This window comes from Papio anubis, chromosome 7 (genome assembly GCF_008728515.1).
Source record: "Papio anubis isolate 15944 chromosome 7, Panubis1.0, whole genome shotgun sequence".
Classification (NCBI taxonomy): Eukaryota; Metazoa; Chordata; class Mammalia; order Primates; family Cercopithecidae; genus Papio; species Papio anubis.
Genome location: NC_044982.1, coordinates 96340727 through 96355986, shown reverse-complemented (window position 1 = coordinate 96355986; position 15260 = coordinate 96340727). Strand labels below are relative to the sequence as shown.

Genomic DNA, 15260 nt, shown 5'->3' with positions numbered 1-15260 from the left:
CAGTACTATCCTGTTTTAGTTACTGTACCCTTGTAATATAGTTTGAAGTCAGGTAGCATGATGCCTCCAGCTTTGTTCTTTTGACTTAGGATTATCTTGGCAATGCGGGGTCTTTTTTGGTTCCATATGAACTTTAAAGCAGTTTTTTTCCAATTCTGTGAAGAAAGTCATTGGTAGCTTAATGGGGATGGCACTGAATCTATAAATTACCTCGGGCAGTATGACCATTTTCACAATATTGATTCTTCCTATCCATGAGCATGGTATGTCCTTCCATTTGTTTGTGTGCTCTTTTATTTCACTGAGCAGTGGTTTGTAGTTCTCTTTGAAGAGGTCCTTTACATCCTTTGTAAGTTGGATTCCTAGGTATTTTATTCTCTTTGAAGCTATTGTGAATGGGAGTTCATTCGTGATTTGGCTCTCTGTTTGTCTGTTACTGGTGTATAAGAATGCTTGTGATTTTTGCCCATTGATTTTGTATCCTGAGACTTTGCTGAAGTTGCTTATCAGCTTAAGGAGATTTTGGGCTGAGACGATGGGGTTTTCTAAATATATAATCATGTCATCTGCAAGCAGGGACAATTTGACTTCTTCTTTTTCTAACTGAATACCCTTTATTTCTTTCTCTTGCCTGATTGCCCTAGCCAGAACTTCCAACACTATGTTGAATAGGAGTGGTGAGAGAGGGCATCCCTGTCTTGTGCCAGTTTTCAAAGGGAATGCTTCCAGTTTCTGCCCATTCAGTATGATATTGGCTGTGGGTTTGTCATAAATAGCTCTTATTATTTTGAGATACATTCTATCAATACCGAATTTATTGAGAGTTTTTAGCATGAAGGGCTGTTGAATTTTGTCAAAGGCCTTTTCTGCATCTATTGAGATAATCATGTGGTTTTTGTCTGTGTTTCTGTTTATATGCTGGATAACGTTTATTGATTTGCCTATGTTGAACCAGCCTTGCATCCCAGGGATGAAGCCCACTTGATCATGGTGGATAAGCTTTTTGATGTGGACAGAAATTATAACAAACTGTCTATCAGACCACAGTGCAATTAAACTAGAACTCAGGACTAAGAAACTCAATCAAAACTGCTCAACTACATGGAAATTGAACAACCTGCTCCTGAATGACTACTGGGCACATAACGAAATGAAGGCAGAAATAAAGATGTTCTTTGAAACCAATGAGAACAAAGATACAACATACCAGAATCTCTGGGACACATTTAAAGCAGTGTGTAGAGAGAAATTTATAGCACTAAATGCCCACAAGAGAAAGCAGGAAAGATCTAAAATTGACACCCTAACATCACAATTAAAAGAATTAGAGAAGAAAGAGCAAACACATTCAAAAGCTAGCAGAAGGCAAGAAATAACTAAGATCAGAGCAGAACTGAAGGAGATAGAGACACAAAAAACCCTCCAAAAAATCAATGAATCCAGGAGCTGGTTTTTTGAAAAGATCAATAAAATTGATAGACCACTAGCAAGACTAATAAAGAAGAAAAGAGAGAAGAATCAAATAGACGCAATAAAAAAATGATAAAGGGGATATCACCACCGACCCCACAGAAATACAAACTACCATCAGAGAATACTATAAACACCTCTATGCAAATAAACTAGAAAACCTAGAAGAAATGGATAACTTCCTGGACGGTTACACTCTCCCAAGACTAAACCAGGAAGAAATTGAATCCCTGAATAGACCAACAGCAGACTCTGAAATTGAGGCAATAATTAATAGCCTACCAACCAAAAAAAGTCCAGGACCAGACCGGATTCACAGCCGAATTCTACCAGAGGTACAAGGAGGAGTTGGTACCATTCCTTCTGAAACTATTCCAATCAATAGAGAAAGAGGGAATCCTCCCTAACTCATTTTATTAGGCCAAAATCATCCTGATATCAAAGCCTGACAGAGAGACATCAAAAAAAGAGAATTTTAAACCAATATACCTGATGAACATTGATACAAAAATCATCAGTAAAATACTGGCAAACCGAATCCTTTGGTTGCTTTTAAGAGTTTTTTGGTCTTTGATATTTTGCACTTTCAATTTAATGTTGCTGGAGTTAACTTATATTTTTCTGCTGATGATTCTGTGTGTCATTCAAAGAACTATGTCTCTTCTTGTGAACAGTTTTGACCGTTTTTGTTGAATAATGCTTCTCCCTTTTTTTCAGTGTCTACTTCCAGAACTGGTATCAGATCTACATTTGATTTTGTCATTTTATTCTCCATGTTTTTTAAGAGCTCTTTTATAATTTCTATTTTTTTCTCACTACTGTATTTAGAGTATTTTTTTAGTGCTTTCTTCTGGTTTACTTAATTTGTCACCCACTGTCTAATCTGCTTACGGAATGTGTATTGGGTTTTTCATTTTGATGGTTACATTTTTCATTTCTAAATCTCCTCTTAATTCTCTTTAAAATACGTCTTTTATAAAATTCTGATCCATTCTTTCACTATAGTTCTGATTGCTTCTCCCATCTCCTTCATTCTCTTGTTTATTTTGTAGTCTTTCTCAAATTGTCCTGTTAGCTCCAGTTTTCTGTTTGATGCCCTTGCAAACTCACCCTTGTTATATTTCATGTTCGCATTGGATTTATACTTTTTATTGTTAATTCATCTCCAGTAGGGTTTGTTTCATAGTGGGTAGTGGAGATGTGTCTGCAGTGGGATTTTGGTTTTGCATTCACAAGGGTTCTAAGAGTATTACTTGTCTGGGCTAGCTAGGTATTCCTTTCTTAGCAGGAAGGTTTCTTTATAAAGTGGGTGGAATAATTTCTGACCATGCATATCTACTTTCTGAGCTTCCATTTTTTTGTTTCCCATCCATGACCTCAGAAGGACAAGTTTTCTTGCTCTTTTTCCCTGCATGGGAACAAAGTTTTGTTGCTTTGATTGGAGGATGGAGTAGCTCTTCATAGCTCCAGGCTCCATGCAGGGGCTTATACCTAACTTCCAATTCCTAGGTGTGACACCTCACTCAAATGTCAGAACCCTAACTCCTAGATTTGATGTTTGGGCGTAGTACCTACAGGAGGCATAGTCAGTGAACTCCCATTTACTGCAGTCACTTGGCTTTGAGATCATTTCCTATTTCTGGACTCTTGGGGTTTCTCTTTCTCGTTTTCTTTCCAAGCTCAGTTTTACAATTTGTTGCTACTCTTTGCCCATAATTTCTGTTTGTCATGGAAAGGGGGGAACTTGTGTCTACTCCATCTGCCCTACTCCTAGAAGCTTTTCATGCTTTGCTTTTGTAATTTAAATAAGAGGTAAGAAAAGTCTTCCATTGTTTCCACATACTTCATATTTCCTGGGGTAGTTTAAATAGTCTTTTCAATTGAAGTATTATTGAGACAAAATATTTTTATAACCATGTTATTATCGTGTTTATGACAGGTTTAAAAAGAAAATCATCCGTAGGCTTTCCTTGTAAGGGTAGAAGAGAAAAGAGGCTACATGTGGTTTAGAACCAGACAGGGTCCAAACCTTAGCCAGACTCTCCAGCTCTATGGTAGAATCTCCGTGACAGCAGACACTGCTGCCTTGACCCCTATTTAACACCCCATGCCTGGCACTAAAGCAAGCCAACAATAAATGTTCGTTGAGTGGAAGAATAAGCAAATAACTTTGATTTTCTGAGCCTTTATATATTCATCGGTAAAATACAAGCGACACTGCTAACATTATGTTAAGTTGTTGTGCAGCTTGGACGTGGTGTATGTAAAGTGCTAGGCACATTGCAGGTGCTAAAGACACTGTCCATGGTTCCAGGCAAAAGAGGAGCCTGGTTTGATTCAGAGAGTGGTCAATGTGGATCATGAGAGATTCTATAACTGGGCTTTTTAGGACCTCTTTTATACTTTGTGAATTTCCCAATCAATGGGATCGTTTTGTTCACCTCCACATATCTACTAATTTATCTGCATCTCTTGGCTAAGCAGGCTGTCAGAATGGAATGTAGTTCTCACGGCCCTGTGCATGGAGTTCTAATCTCCCTGTCCCTCACGAAATACTCTCCCGTATACTCCTTCTCTCACAATTAGTGCTTGTTTTTCCTGCCATCCTTCCACTTTGGAAGGTAGCACCTCGCTTATTATCTGCTGTCATCCTTAGCTTTCCCTCGATATCCTTTGAATATGTCAAAAGATCAATTTGGAATCAAATCTTGCCCTCCCTCCCTCCCTTGTTCCTGTAACTACATTGTCTCTGCAACTTGAGGTTACTGCTGAAATAATTTTTATCCTTCAGTGACTTACCTCTGTTATTTGCCTTGCTTTTTATAATTTTAGATCTATGTGTAATTTAGAAGACTTTAATGAAGGGAGTTTATTTGGCTTAGCCTTCTTAATGTATGCACTGATTTGCAACTTGGGAACAATCCAATTAGTCTTTTATTGACTGTCTACCATGTGTCCATGGCTCTGCCAGCAACAGTGGGGGTGCAAAGAAGTAAAAGTTTCAATCTCTGACTTTGAGCAGAGTACAGTTTTACTGGGGGACAAACCAACAAATTATCCTGTAATTCCATCCAGAATTATAGGATATATCAAATAATGTGTAATCAAGTGGCAAGTTACATGACTCAGACTCTGAGGGCCATATGACTCAGAGATCAGTGTGGGCTGAAGTCATCTGTAAAGCTTCATGGGAAAGAAGGGTCTTCACCTGGGCCTTGAAGGACAGGGGAGATTTGAACAGGCAGAAGGGTATTACAGATGGTGGGGCACAAGGGGGCTCAGAATGGTGTTTCTGTAGAGTGGAGAAGAAATCACTATTACAAAACAGAATTCATACTGGGTGCTTAAGGTGGGCCAATTACTGGAAGCCTTAGTAGGACAAGAGGCACTCTTCTCAAAAGAAAGCATATAAAGAGACAGATTGCAGAGGAAGTATTTCTGTGCCAAGTTAGATCACCTTTGGTCTTCTACGTCTTATAGCATCCACCAACCCACATAAATTTCATACCCACACCACTGTTCTGGACTGGCCAGTGCCAATTGGAGAGAATTCTCTCTCCATCCAAAACTGCTCAGCACTATAAATAGAAACCCTTACCAACTGAAATTTTGAAAGGGTTTACACCATCTCCTTTAGTTTGTTTTGACTGTGGCTATTGGTTACACACAGCAATGACAACTGTCCTGAGTGGACCTCCTGCCCTTGTGCCGTGTTCTGAGTCTCTCAAACCAGTTGTGACAGTGGGAGAAATTTGAGATACTTGCAATAGAGAACAACCTCTGCTATCGTGCAGAAACCATGTGCCCATGGCATTCCCTGTGAACCATCCTCAGACACGCCTTGCACTGCAGCAGCTTGAGGGCCACTGTCCACTGTCGCATGGCCTACTTGAGCCCTAGGAGTCACCAAATACAAGCCAGCCATTGGTTAAGAGTAGAGTAGAAAAGAAAGCCATGTTTCTTGTTAGGTAATAGCTGATCATTATAGGAAATATAGTTATCAGTTTCTTGATTATTTCTTGCTTCTTTTACTGCCTTCACTTTCTTGATCTTTTCTTCCCCTTTTTCTCAGGAAGAGCAAACTCAAGTATTATTTGCTCTTACGAGCTGTTAAGGAACAAAAGATAGTTCCTTCCTCTCCATATAAAGATATCTCAAGTGATTTTCATGGGCAAATCTGTCAGTTTGGATAGGAACAGGCTAAGATGAATCCACAACATTTTACCTTTGGAAAGAATTTGACTTGCTAGATTTTGCTAAACTGTTACAATATCTTCAGTGAGAAGCAATGCTTCACCCAGACTGAAACTCCATGGGGTGTGAAGTAGCTCAAAGAGCTATTCATGAAATCTTTTGGTTTTCTGTCATGATAATGTTTTGAGACTGACATTGACAGCAGGGAGTAATATGCTGAGATGGAAGTTGCTCTTGTTTGAGCTGGAGGACTTAGGAAAGAGGCTAACCCATGTTTTATTTGCATAGTCTATATGATATGATATGAATTATCAACACACCCACACATGCACAAACTTGACCTCACGTTGCCCTGGTAACCAAGAAAATGGCCTTATACTCAGCTGAAAGGGATACTGGAAATATAACCCAATAAAAATCAATCACTTAATGGATTAACAACAGCAATAATAATAAAGAAAGAAAGATGTGGCTTTTCCAGACCTTCCTGACTCATGTAGTATATTTGCAATCTCTGTTCCTTTGTCTTCCTCTGCCCATTGTGACACCACAAACGTTGCAGATGGTGGCCAACATTAGACTCTTGCCATTGTCTAAATCTTGACATTAGCTGAATTTATTACTCCTTCCTTAACTGTAAGTGATTACAAGTGGAAAGGCAAATATGTCACAATAAATAAACCAATGAATAGGTGCCTGGAAGAGTCCTCCATTGCTTCCAAGTTATGCAGAAGTTATAAACTGGCCACACTCAAAGAAACTGCTTGGACTACAGGGAACATCACCGGAGTATTGCTTCTGAGTTTCTAGTCATGAATGTGGTCTGGGCTGGAGGCCTGACAGTTGATGCCAGTGCATGAGTAGCATAAAAAGAAGGGTGTTCAAGTAGACCTGGAGTTGCTTGTTATTTTGCTACACTTGGGATCTTTGCTACATGGGACAAGTGGCAAATCTCAGCAATAGCAAGTTGCCTTTTGGTTAAAAGTGTAATTCTTATTTTTATGCAACAGATGGTTATGGTTGTTACTTTTGCTTGAAATAAATCCGTAAGAGAGAAAATAAGCCCACAAGGTCTAGAGGGGAGAGAAAAAGTTGAATATTAAGAGCTGAGTCTAATTCCTTAGAAGCTGAGCAGGAGTTAGGAGAGATGACCTATTTTTTTTTTTAATGACTGTTGGTTTTGTTTTGTTTCAGTTTTGTTTTTATTCTACATAAAGATCACTCTGGGGATCTTTAACAGGCATTTGAGCCACAACTGTTTCATTTTCGGTTTTTGTATTCCTGACTATAACGCCTACTGCTTACAAGTCTCTGATTTAAGAATGGATTGCTCATGCTATGCTGCTTTTTAAAACAAGTCTACCTCTTCATCTAATAGGTCCTGATTACATTTGAAGGCTGGTTGGGTGAATAAATTAAAAGACCCTTCATTGGGTGGTGTAGTGTTGATCAGAAGAACAAAAATCTGTTCTTAATGGAGGAAAGAAATGTATCGGGTTAAATCATAAAAGTATAAGACATAGCAGGTTAAAGGGTTTAAGGAGGTTTGACCATGCAGTTCCATGTGCTTCATTTTTTTATTGAAGGAGCATATATTGGTCTCTGTATTAGCACTGTTTCAAGAGCTTGGCATCTACATAAGCAAAAAAGCAAAATCCCTCTCCTTCTGGAATTTAACTTGTAGTGCAAGAGAGAGACTCCAGGTGTGAATGTAATAAATAAATACATTAATTGCATGTTTAAAGGGATATGCAGAGCAGAAGAAAGAAACATATAAAGCATGGTAGGAAGGAACAGAAGTCCCCAGGGTGGGAGTGGGGAGGAGTTTCAAGATTGCCCAGAATGGGCTGAGAATTGTGTAGAAAGTGAGGTCTGAGCAGAGACTTGAAGTAGGAGAGGGCACAGGAGAGGGAGATATCTGGGAAGAGTGTTCCAGGCAGAAGGAATAGGCAGTGAAAGACCCCAATGCTGGAGCATGCCTGGCACTATCCTGGGAGTAGAAGGAGGCCAGTGTGGCTGGAGTCAGTAGACCAGGGGGCAAGTGAAGTCCAGAGGAAATAAGGGGGCCAGACCACATAGATGTAGGCTACCAAACATCATATTTCACTCTGAGAGAAATGGGGAGCCACACAGAGTTCTGGGCAGAAGATTGATGTCATTTGACTTAACATTTTTAAAGAATTAGTTAAGCTGCTCTGTTACAAATAGAATGTTGTGGGGTCAAAGGTAGAAACCAGAACCAGTTAGAAGGCTATCATAGTAATCTGAACCACGGGAGCAGTCAGGAGGCAGTGGGAAGTGATTAGGTCCTGGGTATGTCTTGAAGGTAGAATCAGCTTGGTTTCCTGATGAATTGACTACTGGGTATGAGCAAAGGAGAGAGAAGAGGATGACACATTTTTTGGGCTGAGTACCTGGAAGATGGAGATGCTATCATGAAAACAGGGGAAGCTGAAGTTAAAACAGGCTTTGAGGGGAGGACCAGGAATTTGGTTGTGGACATGTTGTGTGTAATATATCTATTAGATGTGCAAGTGAATGTCTGATAGTAAGGGTTGGATCTATGAGTCTGGACTTTGGATGAGAGGTTGAACTGGAGATGGAAATTTGATAGTCATAAGTGAGAGGGTGGTATTATGTCCTTGGAACTGGATAGGAAGGAGAAAGGACAAGGTCAAAGAACTGAGCCTTGGGGCACTCCAACATTGAGATGTCCAGGAAAAGGGGTAAATTACAAATGAGACTGAGAAAGCACTGCAAGGGAAATAGAGAAGTGGGAAGAAAGTCAAGATTTTGGTGTCTAGGAAGCTATATTATGGAGGAAACAGTGATCAGTGTGCTGCACTGAGTATTGCAGATGCAGCAAGCAAGATGAGCACCAAGGGTTGACCACAGAATATTGAACCAGAAACAACAAAGGCATCTTTATTTTTATTTTTAACTTTATTAAAATACTGAGTTTTATTTCACATGTATAATTTTGTCTCCCCACCATTTATATGTCTGACCACTGCTACTACTATGTCCGATCATAACATTCCATACATACTTAAAACCAAGCAAAGAGTGGAGTTCCATCTTTTAAAACTAAACAGGCATTTTGGACAACACATTCTTGGCAATGGAACCTAGACAACATTTATCAAACATAGTAGGGAAAGTTCTCACTCTGCGTTATAAAAAGAACAGCCAGATATCAACTGTTACAGAAATGAAATTAGACAGAAAATTTTTGACAAATTGTTTAAACTATTTTCTTAAAGAGACTTCCTCCACTGTCAGAGATCTTGAATAGCCTCTTGGTAAATCCTCCAGAAGCAATTCTTCACTTAATTGAAGAACTCTGCTTCCATTTTGGGAAGAGAACCACCTTTTTCTACATTTGCTTGCATTTTTGCTTTAATGTCTTCTACAGAACTAGGTCCTTTTGGTGTTTTAGGAGTTTTTTTTTCCTGTTTTATGAAAAATTCTTGTCCTTTTGTTCTTGGTGTTGATGATGGTTTTGAGTCTTTTCCATTCTGATTTGACTTTTGTGCATTTTTTGGCTGGAGTATCTTGTACAGATTTCTTCACTGGTGTTTTTTCTTCAGTTTCCTCATCATCAAAATTATCGTCGTCATCATCGTCTTTATCCTCACCATCATCTTTATCAGCAGCACGTTTTACTTTTTTCTGTGGAAACTTGCTACTACTTCCAGGGGCAGACTGCTTTCCAGATATACTTAAGAGTCTCACATCCTCTTCTTCTTCATCTTGTGACTCTGCATCTTCCTCCACAACTGCTAAGTGATGTCCACTAATATGCACTGGCTCTGAACCACACTTCAACCGTAAGATCACTAGTGGTGTTATTTCAAAGCCTCCAAGGGAAACCGTTGGCTATACAGACATTTTCAAGGCTGCCAGTGTTACTTTAATTGGATTGCCTTCCTAATTCATTGCCTCTGCTTCAACAATGTCCAATTCATCCTTTGCACCAGGCCCTAAACTGACTGTTCTTAAAAATAACTGGTGTTCATTTTCGTCATTATCCACCCTAAGGTGGTAATCTTTGTCAGCCTTTAGTTCACAACCAAAAAGATAGTTCTGGGGCCTCAGGGGGCTCGTGTCCACATACATGCCCATCAACTCTTCCTTCGGGTGGCAGCACACACTTAGGTGGGACAGAAGGTGGACCGATATAAACAAACACTGCTCAAGAGAACAGCTGCGCAGGACGGAATCACACAGGAATGGCATCTTTATTTTTTGAGGATTTTCTTTTTTTTTTTGCCTAGAGGAGAGCAAAGAAACAGGACAGCAGCTAAAAGAGGAGGAAGTTGGGTAAAGAGAATATATGTGTGTGTGTGTGCGTATGTATGTGTGTATATATATGTGTGTGTATATATATATGTGTGTGTATATATATATGTATATATGTGTGTGTATATGTGTGTGTGTGTGTGTGTGTGTGTATATGGAGAGAGAGAGAGTCTTGCTCTGTCACCCAGACTGGAGTGCAGGGGAACAATCTCATCTCACTGTGATCTCCACTTCCTAGGGTTCAAGCAATTCTCCTGCCTCAGCCTCCTGAGTAACTGGGATTACAGGTATGCACCACCACACCCGGCTAATTTTTATATTTATAGTTGAGACAGGGTTTTGCCATGGTGGCCGTACTGATCTCGAACTCCTGACCTCAGGTGATCCTCCTGCTTAAACCTCCCAAAGTGCTAAGATTGCAGGCATGAGCCACAATGCCTGGCCAAGAGAAGAATCTTTTTCAGATGAGAAAAATAACTACAGTTTTGTACGCTGATGACAGCAATCTAGTAGAGAAAGAAAAAATGATGATGCAGGAGAGACAGGAAAGAATTGCTTGCATGCTGTGAGTGTCCTGCTGGCTGCAGAGTGGAGTAGTTGCTGAGAGATCCAGCTATGAGGTAGCATGCTAAGGAAAGTAGAAGAAAACTGAAGGAGCCTGAATTCCTAGTCATCATGGAGTTGCCATCTAAGTCCAGGATTGCCTGCTTCTGGATCTTTATTTCTTCAAGAGAAATAAGCTCTTTTTTTCCAACATGTTATTAGGAGAAATTTCAAACATATAGGAAACTGGAAATAACTGTATAGCAAACACCTACCATCTGGTTTCTACAATTAACATCTCTCTACACTTATTCTGATATACCTATCCATCTCTCTCTCTATCTATTAATTTCTTATTTTTAGGGCATTTCAAAGTGAGATTCAGACATGAACATATTTCACCCCTAAACACTTCACAATGTATACTGCTACCTAGAGTTTAATATCTAGTTATAGTTCTTTTTTCTTTAAGATAAAATTTACCTAAAATGAAGTGATCTAATTTTACTGTACTATTTGATGAACTTTGAAAGATGCATGCACCTGTATAACCCAACCTCTATTAACACATGGAACAATACACTTACCCCAGAAAGTTCCTTCAGTCCTGTTTCCAGTAAGCCCCTGCCTCCACCCTATCCTCAGAGGCAACTGCTATTCTGATTTCCTTTTTCATCATTGATTAGTTTTCCCTATTCTTTAGATAAATGGAATCACATTGTAAATACTCTCTTGTGTAAGGCTTTTTCACTCAGATAAAATGTTTTTGCGATTAAGCCATGTTGTTGTATTTATCAGTAGTTCATGGCTTTCTGCTGCTAAGCAGTATTCCACTGTATGAATATAATACAGTTTGTTTATCCATTCTGCTATCAGCAGTCACCTGATCTGTTTCCAGTTTCTGCCTATTGTGAATAAACCCATATGAACAGTCTTGTACAATTAGTTTTATGGACATTTGATTTCATTTTCTTGTATGGAATTGCTGGGTCAAGTAATAATGTATTAGTCAGGGTTTTCTAAAGACAGAATCAATAGTGTATATGTGTGTGTGGGTATGTGTGAGTGTATGTGTGAAGAGAGAGAGAGTGAGTGAGTGAGAGAGAGAGAGAGAGAGAGTGTGTGTGTGTGTTTATTTTTAAGGAATTGCTTCACATGACTGTGGGGTTGGCAAGTTTAATATCTGCAGGGTAAGCCAGCAGGGTCGGCCAGGGAAATATTAATGGTGTAGCCCAAATCCAAAGACAATCTGGAGGCATAATTTCTTCTGTTTGGAGGAACATCAATCGCTTCTCTTAATGCCTTCAACAGATTGAATGAGGCCCATCCACATTATAGAGGGTCATCTGCCTTACTTACAGTTTACTGATTGAAATGTTAATCACTTCTAAAGAATAATGTCACTGGCCGGGCACGGTGGCTCACGCCTGTAATCCCAGCAGTTTGGGAGGCCAAGGCGAGTGGATCACGATGTCAGGAGATCGAGACCATCCTGGCTAACACGGTGAAACCCCGTCTCTACTAAAAATACAAAAAATTAGCCGGGCATGGTGGCGGGCGCCTGTAGCCCGAGCTACTCGGGAGGCTGAGACAGGAGAATGGTGTGAACCCAGGAGGCGGAGCTTGCAGTGAGTGGAGATTGTGCCACTGCACTCCAGCCTGGGCAATGAGCAAGACTCCATCTCAAAAAAAAAAAAAAAAACAAACTTCACAGCAATGTCTAAATTAGTTTTTGACCATGTATCTGGATACCATGGCCTAGCCAACTTGACACATATATGCTTAGGATCAGGCCAGACACAGTGGGTCACATCTGTAATCCCAGCATCACCTGAGGTCAGGAGTTCAAGACCAGCCTGGCCGACATGGTGAAACCTTGTCTCTACTAAAAATACAAAAATTAGCAGGGCGTGGTGGCACACACCTGTAATCCCCGCTACTCGGGAGACCGAGGAGGGAGAATCACTTGAACCTGGGAGGCAGAGGCTGCAGTGAGCCAAGATCGCTCCACTGCACTCCAGCCTGGGCAGCAAGAGCGAGACTTCATCTAAAAAATAAAAATAAAAAATAAAAAAATAAAGAAATGAGCAGGTATTTTTTTCAGAGTGGTCACACCATTTTATGTTTCTACTGACAATGTACGCAGATTCCAGTTGCTCCACACATTTCCCACCATTTGGTGTTACTCGTTTTAATTTTATCCATGCTAGTGAGTGCGAATTGGTGTCCTGTTGTGGTTTTAATTTGCATTTTCAATAACAAATGATTTTCAGAATCTTTTTCCATGTTTATTGGCCATGCACCTATCTTCTCATTCACATGTTTTTTGTCTTCCAGTTATTGATTCGGTTGTTTGGCTTTTGTTATCGAGTTTGTATTGAGTTGTCAAGTTTGTCAGATTTTTTTAGTAAATATTGTTTTCCTAACTGTACCCTATTATATATTTTCTTCATGATGTCTTTTAATCAAAAGTATTTAAGTTTGTTAGTCTAATTTATAAAATTTTTCTCATTTATGGTCACTGCTTTCTGTAAACTGTCTAAAGAAACTCTGCCTAACCCTAGGTTGCAAAGATGTTCTGTGATTTCTCCAAGAAGCTCTATAATTTTACCTTTTATAATTAGGTCTCTGATTTATCTTGAATTAGTGCTTGAGTGTGGCATGAGGTAAGGGGTCAAAGTTTATTGTTTTCCATGTGGATTTTAGTTACTCCAACCCTATTAGTCGAAAAGATTTGACACCTTTGTAAAAATCACATTCTGTAACTATAGGCCTATTTCCAAACTCTATTCTGTTCTATTGATCTATTTGTTGATCTTCATACCAGGACTAGTTTATTGATTACTATAACATTATAGTAAATTTTGATTTAGATAGTTTGTCTTCTAAATTTTCTCTTCTTTTTCAAGATTGACTTTGATATTTAAGTCTTTTGAATTACCGTAAAAATTTTATTTTTATTTATTTATTTTGATTATTAATAAGTTTATTTTCGTTGTCTCAAGGTCCGTTGAACTCTGGATCCAGGCTGTTTCAATAGGGTAGTGTGATGCCTCCTGTACCTGTCTCTGCCTCCTACATTCCTTTTTATTTATTTTATTTCATTTTTTATAATAGAGACAGGATCTTGCTGTGCTGCCCAGGCTGGTTTTTAACTCCAGGACTCAGGCAGTCTGCCTGCCTCGGCCTCCCAAAGTCCTGGGATTACAAGCATGAGCCACTGCACCTGGCCATGTCCTTTACCATCTTCAGAGGGCTTAGCTTGCAGTTTCAGCAGAAGGATAGACTCCCAGGAAGACTGAGAGAGAGATTTGGGGCCCAAGTTGATACTATCAAATACACTGAACTGGACTGTGTTCACCATGTTCTCATTCTAGAGAAATGAGAATTGCTAGTGAGGTTAGTGCCATTTTGTGTATCTTCTGTACCTTGACGTCCCTCAGAAATCTTGCCCCTTTTTCTAAGGATACAACATTTCCCTGTTTCTCTGGATATGAAATCTAGATCTTCAATTTTGAAACCAAATTTGAACTCTTGACTCTGGAACACCAATTTCTTCAGCAAGCTGTTCTCTGGAATCAATCCCAGGGTATGGCTTTTTCCATAAATGCCTTGATGAGAGTGCATAATTGAGAGCTGCTGTAGGTGGTACACCACCATCTGGCTTCTCTACTTTGAAACTCTGCATCAGGTCGATCTTGCCCATGGCTCTGGCTTGATTCTAAAGTCCCAGGTTCTGGTCTTTTCTGGGATCCATGCCTAGCTCTTCAATTCTGAAACCAAATCTGGATTTTGATTTTTAAAGCAAGTTTTTGTTTGGTAGCATAACCTGGGTAAGTTTTTTGATTGAAGGTAGTCATGAGGATTTTCAATTGATCTTCTATGAATTTGGTGCAACTGCGCCTATCATTTGTTGTCACCACCTGGTGTGAAGAGGTGTCTTCGACCATGCTGGAAGAGAGTCCTGGAGGCTGAGCTACTGTCGGGGAGGCAAGAATTACTGTATAAATTTTAGAATCAACTTGTCAATTTTTATAAAAACCCAGGTAAGATTATGCTTGTGATTAGTTAAATCTATATATCAATATCAGTTTGGAGAGAACTCCATATTCAAAATATTGAGTATTAGATCCATGAAAATGGTATGTTTACTTATTTATTTAGCTATTTTTTTATTTCTCTCAGCTATGTTCAATGTAGAATGTTCAATGTTCAATGTAGAGATATTGTACGTATTTACAAATTAAATCCTAACAATTTTATATTTTTTATAGTATTGTCTGTTAAATTGTTTTTATTTAATTCCATTTTCAACTGTTTGCCACTAGTACATAAAATGCAATTGATTTTTGTATACGTATTTTACATGGTCTGATCTTGTTAAATAAATTTATTAGTTTGACTTGTTTTGTAGATTCTCAAGAATTTTCCATGTAAACAATCATATCATCTTCAAATAAAAACATTATAGTTCTTAAACCTATGCTACACTAATGTTTTGTTATTTGCAGCAGTATATAATCATTTCTAATCATGTGAGTAGCACTAGTGAAATTTTGACAATGAATGAATGCCAAACACAATGAAGTTAGCTACAACATTATTTATAGTTCCTAAACGTGTTTTCAACTAAATATTCAACAATAGAGGATTAGGTCAGTAAATTTAGGGTACATAAACTTATGATGAAATATCGTGGAGCTATTTAAAATCTCATTTTTGTATAGCCTTTAAGGGTATAGGAAAATTCT

General features: G+C 38.9%; 2 pseudogenes; both read right to left on the bottom strand.

The window, feature by feature from the left end:
• Nucleotides 1–8862: 8862 nt before the first annotated feature.
• Nucleotides 8863–9737, bottom strand: LOC116275764 (annotated as a pseudogene).
• Nucleotides 9738–13866: 4129 nt separating this feature from the next.
• Nucleotides 13867–15033, bottom strand: LOC116275763 (annotated as a pseudogene).
• Between the last annotated feature and the right edge of the window lie 227 nt (nucleotides 15034–15260).